The sequence below is a fragment of the Anser brachyrhynchus genome (genome assembly GCF_964034855.1).
Source record: "Anser brachyrhynchus genome assembly, chromosome: 1".
Lineage (NCBI taxonomy): Eukaryota > Metazoa > Chordata > Aves > Anseriformes > Anatidae > Anser > Anser brachyrhynchus.
The window spans coordinates 93,973,209-93,981,338 of NC_137694.1; the positions used below are offsets into that span (position 1 = coordinate 93,973,209).

At 37.6% G+C, this 8,130-nt stretch overlaps 1 long non-coding RNA gene across 1 annotated transcript in view; it reads left to right on the forward strand.

Annotated features, from left to right (window-relative positions):
* The window catches only part of LOC308188021, a 107,614-nt gene that overhangs the window by 60,750 nt on the left and 38,734 nt on the right, over window positions 1–8,130 (forward strand). The window lies entirely within an intron of this gene.

Consider the following 8,130-nt stretch of genomic DNA (forward strand, 5'->3'; position numbering starts at 1 on the left):
TTGCTCTTTTTTTTTTTTTTTTGGTTTTGTTTTCCTTTAGTAGCCTTAAACACAAAGTGCCTTATAACTGGGGAAGTGAGAACAAGATTGTATGAAATAAAAATGGCTAAGGATCTTTACTGAAAACACATATTGAGGCTATTTTTACTTTCATTGCTGAGTTTTGCAGAATAAACAGATTACAATAAACAGAATACAGAGAGGTGATAACATTATTATTATTATTTATGCAGTACTATAAATGTGCATTCTGCTTAACAGACAAATAAAAGACTTCTCAGGAGATCACTTCAAGTTCAACTTCAGCATAAAGTACAACTTTCTCTTGAACATTTCCTTTTTTTCTTAGTCACAAGGAACAAATGTTTCAGATTTGAGTGCATTAAACTGAGGAATAGAAATCCTTATTTAGGCTCAAAAAGAAAGTGATTTGATCAGCACTGCTTGAATGTACAGGCCAAAACCCATTCTCTGATAAAAATTCTCCTGACAGCAGTGGAGACCACAGCTGACCCAGCATTCCCATCAAAGCTGCTGGAAACCAGGAAGCCTTGAACTTTTGAAAATTAAGCAGATTTTTAATGTTCTAAAGGTGATGGCTCACTGCAGGTCATAACACCCCACAAAAATTGTTGCAACATATCAAACTGTATATTTACAATACCACTCACTTTCAACTAAAACTTCAATCTTTAAAAAAAAAAGTTATTTAATTTTTTAAAGAGTATAAACACTGAAGTGGTCCAGGCCTAGAGAAGGTCTTCGAGGAAGGAAAATCTTGGAGACAGAATTGATTTAGAAACACCAGTTGGAGCATTGGTCTGACTCATGAAAGACAATTGTGTAAGCCTGTCTCCTGAGGTGTTCAGAAGTACATGAACTACTGTTGGCCATAGACACGAGCTGGGACCCTCCAGAAGAACAAAATGGTTCAAATGAACAGTTTCAAAGGAAATTCACTGAAAATATTAAGCAAGTAATGCAAGAAATTTAAAATATCGCATTAAAATACCAGTTAAAATAAGTGCTTATCTACGATAATGTTAATGTATTTCAGAGGGGAGAAAGAATGTTTGTCAGAAACATTTATAAATTGCAAGACAAGAAGAAACACTGGCTGGTGTAGAGTTTGTTAGGGGTAAATCATGCCCAAACATCAGATGTTAAATCAGGAAGGAGCACAGATTTAATTGTATCTGCAGCTGAGAGCTCTGTCAGGATGCAAGGTTTTTGTATCTTGGTGGTGTGCCAGAGGGACGCCGCCTCAAAGCAGTCTTTCTTTTATAGCCTAATTGCTAATGTAAACCACATTAATACAAATGTGGCAAGCAGATTTATCTTAATTTATAACCCTCTCTCTTTGTGAAACTAGATAGCACTTCTTCCAGATAGCCTTTTTCAACACCTGTGCCTACCTGTGATCTTGAATGCACCTGTGCCTGAACCTGTCTGTTCTTGAATCCTGTGGCTAGTTCCAGGTATCAGACATAAGGAGTACATTGCTTCTGCAGCTTCCTGGCTATAGCCACTCCTTTAATTGCTGCTTCTTTTGACATCTCTTCTCAGCCTTTCCTATCCTAGGAATTAAACTCACAAAGCCCAGCTAATGATGAAACTTTCTCTATGAAGCATTTTAAGGCCTACTAAAGGCATGTTAGCATCTTTACATGCTCTCTGGCTTCTCTTGACAGCTGCAGGTGCTAAGACTATTTGCTGTTTCTAGGGTGTAGTGTCTGTGTCTCTCTCTGGTGGGAGCTCACCTGATCAAAAGAAACAACTATCCGAAGTTATTCACTCCATGCTTTTCCATAGTCAATGAGGGAGAAACAGGCAGGTGTGATGTACAATTTGTCTAATCGTGAAGTCAACATCTGATCAAATGGCTAGTGTGCTGAGAGTATATTTCTCTCTGCTTTATAAGGACGGTCTAGTCCAGACGCAGACATTGGCACTGAGAATGACTAAGACACACTGAGTACTTTGTGCCTGTCTCCCTTGTACCTGCTGTTGGGGCACTGAACACGTCTGCAGCAAAAATCAATGAGAAATAGTTCCCCACTAAGAATTTCACACTTACCATTCAGCTTGTCATCCTTACACGAAGGTATTTGCCCCAAGACAAATAATAATAAGTATTCCCTGAATAAACATGCTCAGAGCAGGTCACCAGTGCTATACTTCGGCTGTAGCCCTTGCTCACTCACACAGATGTCAAAGGAGCAGCTCCCCAGAACATAAAGTAAAGTTACTCTTTCTAATCTTCACTATCAATTAGCTAAGGATTCTTGAAGTCCCAGATAAGAACCAGTGGAGGACAGACTTCAATATATTCTAAATTTGTACCGCAAGAACTTGTTTTGAACATATGTACTGTCCATATCCATAAATTGTAGGAGTAAACAGAGGGTGCTCCATTATAGCATCACAAAAATCTTCCAAAAAAACCCCCGTGGGAGTCTTTAAGTCATGAACAAAAATCAAATTGTGAAGTTTGTATTGAATGCTTTACTTTCAGTAGGAACATGAGGAAGCCTATTTTTTGAGAAACAGAAGAAAAAAATGGCAATAATTCTCACTTCCAACCAAGTAAGGCCCAACACACTTTGAAATAAGTGTAAGTGGTAACAATGTTCTAGCACTGCATTATATTCTGAAATTGCAACAACCAGTAGACTGGAAATGTGCATTGTTTCAGATCTCTACATATGTGCTTGTTCTGTCATGGCCAAAACGACTGTAATGACAGGTGGTAGGCCTTTGCTTCTCAGCTGTTTATCTGTAATGATTCTGACCACTTTAGAGCTTTGGAAGTCTTCCTTTTCTATTGGTCTTGCACATGGATTAAACCACACTGGAAACAACCATACTGGGAAAAAAAATAATAAATCCTGACTCCCGTGAATTCAGAAGGAATTCAGTAATCAAGCATAGCTGAAGTGGGATTTCCCTGACAATCTGAAACAACTAGAAGGAAATAGCAGCAACCTAGATAGAAAGTTTTATAAAACTAAGGAGAAAAAAAACCTGTTCCAGGGATTAGAAAACACTGAAGCCAATTGTGTTGAATTGGAGCCCACCTTCTGACATACTTTACAGTCCTTCGCAGTGTGATAATTGATTTCAAATGCCATCTGAAAACACTGGAGGATGATATCCAGAAAAAGGGGGATCTGGTATACCTGGCTGACATTTATTATTACAATCCAGTTTCTGAGCAAATGCTTTTGGACACAATCCTTTTTCTGGCCTGAAAAATAAGATCAGGAAAATTATAAAGCAATTCCAATGAGGGAAATAAAAATTGACCCAGATGTTTTGTTTTAATTCTCAATCAACAAATAGCTTCTAAATAAACTAACAGCCTCTAAAGCTGTTCGAAAGCCTGATACAAAATTTCTGTTTATGGAGTAAAGGAAAATTCCTTGTTCTATATGGAAAGGGTTTAGATAGTGTCCCAAATTATGTTTCAGGTAGTTATAAAACTGACAGCTTTATATCTGCTTTGCCTTAATAATCCTTCCCAAAACTATCCAGCAAGAGGTCTGGGTGCTCTGAGGATTCAGAGGTAAAAAGATGTCTCCAAAGTGGTCTTATTGCTAACTTCATCTGCCTCTGGCCTGCATCCAGCAAAGCACTTACATTTGTTCTTCAGTTTGAAATTGGCTTGGTGAAGTCAACAGGGCTTCTCATGTATCTGCAGTTAAATGCTTGCTTAAATGATTATCTAGATCTAACCCCTCTGCATCAAGACTTGAAGTACCCACAGTAGTCATCGTAAGGGAGTGCCTTGTTATATGTTTCCGGCAATCACTTTAATGAGTCACTTTTCCCTTGGGACATACACCCTGTCATTTGACTTGCTGCATGATACTTTGGTTCAAGCTCAAAAGCTCTTCCGGCCCAAACTCTTCCGGTTCAGTCCTGCATCTGAACAGCCCCACTCAACCCAATCAAACACCTTCTCAGTACCCAAAGAGATTTACCACAAAAGTCTATGCCCATTGCTGGGGACAGCTGACCCTCAGAAAAGCCAGCATGGCTTTTACTTGAAGAACAACTTGCTTCTCTAGCTTTGCTCTTACTTCTACAAATCCTTTTATCCTTGATAAAGAAATGTCTACATGATGAAACCAAGTGCAGTCTTCTGGTGAACCTTGTTTGAGTAAAAACCTAATAGCTGGCTTGCAAGCTAGGGAACTAACTTTTTGGGTTTTTTTCCTCAGAACTTTGTAAAAGCTAATTGAAAAGCAATCACAGTGCAGTACTTAATAGGCTTTCACATTTCAACAGCAAACAATTTTTTTCAGTGTTCAAGAGACACATCCCAGGCAATTTACTCCCTTTCATAGAAGGTAGGTAGTTTGATCTTGGTTAGGGAGAAGGCTACAGTATATCACTTTTATTACCTACTTTGTATGAGGATAAATGTTTTATAAAAGTTCTGAAGGTAATTTCTTATGTCAGGGAGGGTGAAACTTAGTTCTTGTACTCAAGATGTTTTAATTAGTTTTCCCTGAGTCTGTTTTCTTAGTTGTCTCACTACAACTGGATCAGTTTTATTACCCTGAAGAAATAATTTGCTCTTATTAAGACCAAGTACTCTGTTCTATAATTTAATATGTTGCATTCATCTCTAACGTTAAAAGGCTTGAGCCAAAGTTCACTGAAATCAGTGGAGACTCTGCTAGTGACACCAACAGGCTTTAGATCCCTTTGAGGGAGTTTTAGTCTTAAGAAGCATCTTTACTGCAGCTATTATGTGCAGCCTCTCTAACTTGGATATTATGGGAGGTGTAACTATGGTAGGACAGGGCTCTGTGGGGCCAAATGGTGAGTATTTATGCAACTCCTTGAGCAGGTGTTTTTTCTTTTTAGTTTGAGCTGAGTTTTATGCTGCCATGGTTACATTACTAGAAATACCTGCCCCAGTTAGCTTAAATTTAGCTTATGTATGGTTACGCAAGTTGAAGTTACTCCAGTATAGACACATTTACTTTCCCTAGAGGTTTCTTGTATTATAGTGATATGATTTTATACCTTATATCAGAGATATTTCCCTGTCTGGTTTTACTTCATCACTGGATGGATCATGCTTCTGCTCATCTAGTCACCCATAACACACAATCTTCTCTAGCAGTATTGTCATTTTCAGTTACAATCTATTTTCTTTTTCCATTACTTGAAAGGGTTTTGATACCCCTCCATTTCTGATAGGTAATTTTTTTTCTAGCCACCTGCATTTCCCTGGTGGATCTGCTAATAGCAATAAATTAATCCCTAGATGCATTATAGCATGGTTGAGCACCATTATATTGACAACTGAGCCAGAAAAACCCTTCTAGCTCAGTTCCTTAGAGAATGAATAATAATAATAATAATAAAAAAAAAAACCATCCCAGAACCCCAGAACTACAACAATATTAGGCAGTATAAGATCTGTGTTACTTGCTGGAAGCATTATTTTTCTCAAACCTTAATCTTGACAAATGTATTTCAGAAGTGTACAGTATGCTTGTTTATCATTCTGAGAATCCCGAGGATATATTCTGATTTCAAAACAACAATTAAAATACTACAATGAACACCATAAACATTACTTTAACAAGAGAGGAAGTCCCTAGTTAGGTTCATTGATATTCAGCAAGGGTAAATCTTATTTCTGTAAGCAATTTGATGTACTCAAGCGCAGTCTGCTTTTGTCCTGGTTTGGTATGTCCAGTTCAAAATGCTCCACCATATCCTAGTGTGTCATTATGGACTAGATCCAAAGTTTGTTCAGACTAATAAGGAACTGCCTAATATTTTCAATCTCCTTTGCCTTGTACCAAATGGAGCTAAAACCTTGCCCTCTCTGGCTTGTCTGTAATGCTCAATTTTTTCAATATGTAATAAAGATTTCTGAAGATATGAAATATTGTGTTCTCATTTTCAGTTGCTTTAATTTTTATTTATTTTTTTAATTTATTTTTTTTAAAGCTTGTGAGGATTTAAAGTAGACTTAGATCTTCTTCTAAGTTTCTTCTCAGTCATGACAGCCACAAGATTTTTTTAAGGAAAGCTCTGAATTAACTGAGCGAGGCATAGAGCACTCTGGCTGCAACAACAGCTGCCATGAATCCTGAAATTAATTTTCACATCACGGTGCTGGAACTCTTCCACCTTCTATGGCCTCAGTGCATGGTCTTCATGAGAAGGGTTACCAGGACTTCTAAACATGAGGAAAAACGAGGGAACAAACTGAGTAGTTATTAAGAATAGTGCTATTTTCCTGATGAAACGTGACTCATGCTGACAGTGAAGATTCAAAGTACTCTACAGATTTAATAGTCATAAGTAATATTTCAATAATGATAAGTGATACTTGAGAAAGACAAATCTTGAAGGGAAAGAAATTCTACCCAAGTTTGTTCAGATACTTCTGTATCTTTTATTTCATGGGTACCTTTACCACAACGTATATAAGGAATCAGTTCATAGGCTTTGGGGACTGTTGAACTTAATTTTTAAGTCCAAGTCCAATGTATGCATGTGTATATACATGCCAGTTTTATTCCATACACTTTATACTTTTTTTTTTTTTTACTTCAGAAGAGATGTTATTTCTATTGATATGCATGAACCGATTAAGTTAATCACCCTGATACAACCAATTAATGATATATATTCTCACATTATCTTGAAGAGTTAATGAAGAATACTGTTGGCAGGCATATTTTTAACACTCAAAATACCTGTTACAAAGACATGAGCTCAGAAACCAAAGAAGGCGTAGAGCAACTTCATGACTTGCTGTCTTTTCTTCTTTGGGAGGTTCAGAAATACAGTGATTCAGAACAAAAAACAAACAAACAAACAAAAACACACTTGTCATGAATGTGCATATGTAGAGAAAGAATTTATTATATAGTGGTTATAATTTACCACAAGCTCATCTGAATCCTACTGCCGGACCAAAGAAAAATACTTTCTCACTGTAATGTTGGTGGTGTATCAAGCTATACATTCCTATATTCCTTCTATGTATGCAAGTTTAGAAGCTAATATCAGTGTTGATGTAAAAATAAAAGTAGGATTTTGTTCTTGCACTTTTTGAAATTAGAAGTATGTTTAATTTTCTTCAATAATTCTGTTTTTTAATGAAGTTAAAGGATGCACAAAGTATCCATTTCTTGACTAGTAGACAGAAGGGGAAATTATCACTGGGAAGGAACATTATTTGCTTTTTCAGCATGATTTTTTTTATCTTCAAATCTAAATCCATTTATTATTTTCATCCTTGCTCTATTGAAATCTTGGGGCAGGGGAATGCAGGCAGCTGGATGTACCTCCAAGCACACTCAGGTATTCCAAAAATCCTCAGGTGTGAGCTCCTGGGGTGATTCTGTAAATCCTTAAGCTAATCTATTGTCCATCTCCTTTATACCCAGTACTCTGCTCTTCTTTTTCTCTGTTTTCAAGCTGAACAATTCTATTTTCCGCTCCACCAAAATGAGAGTCAAAAGTCTTTGATTTATACTCTCAGTTCTCTCATTTACAGATAGTACCATTGCAGAGATTTTTGACTATCCATTTTGCTTTCAGGTAAGGTTAAAAGTGCTCTGGATCTTGACAGCTCTGCAGCAGCAGTAGGCTCAGGAGAGCTGCAAGAATGAGTCATGTGTCCTCTAGTGGCAAGCGGGGAGGAATTCATATTCTCAAGCTGTATGAGGTGGTTTGCTCCTCTTTTATTTCAAAAACAAGAGTTATACCCTGGTGTTCTTGCACACTGAATTGATCAGCAAAGCCACCAGTTTTAGGTCGGGAAAAAAGGAAATATGTTTTGAAGCAAAAACAAATGCGTCACATCCTTTCCAGTATGAGTATGACCACACTTGCCTCAGTCTTTCTCAAAGATTGCTTCTCTTACCTTCACCTCCAGCACCTGCTTGAAGTCACTGTTAGCTGGGTGCCCAGATGAAGGAGAGCACACCCCTTCACTTACACGCTCCTTGGCCAGCCAACTGGTTTCTGCCTGTGGTCCCCCAGAAGTATAGAGTACAAGCTCCCTGCTGAGAACAGTTATTTATGTTGTAAGCATAACTGTATAAGCTTCTTACTGCAAAGCCAAGACCCTTTGGTTGACCAGACTTT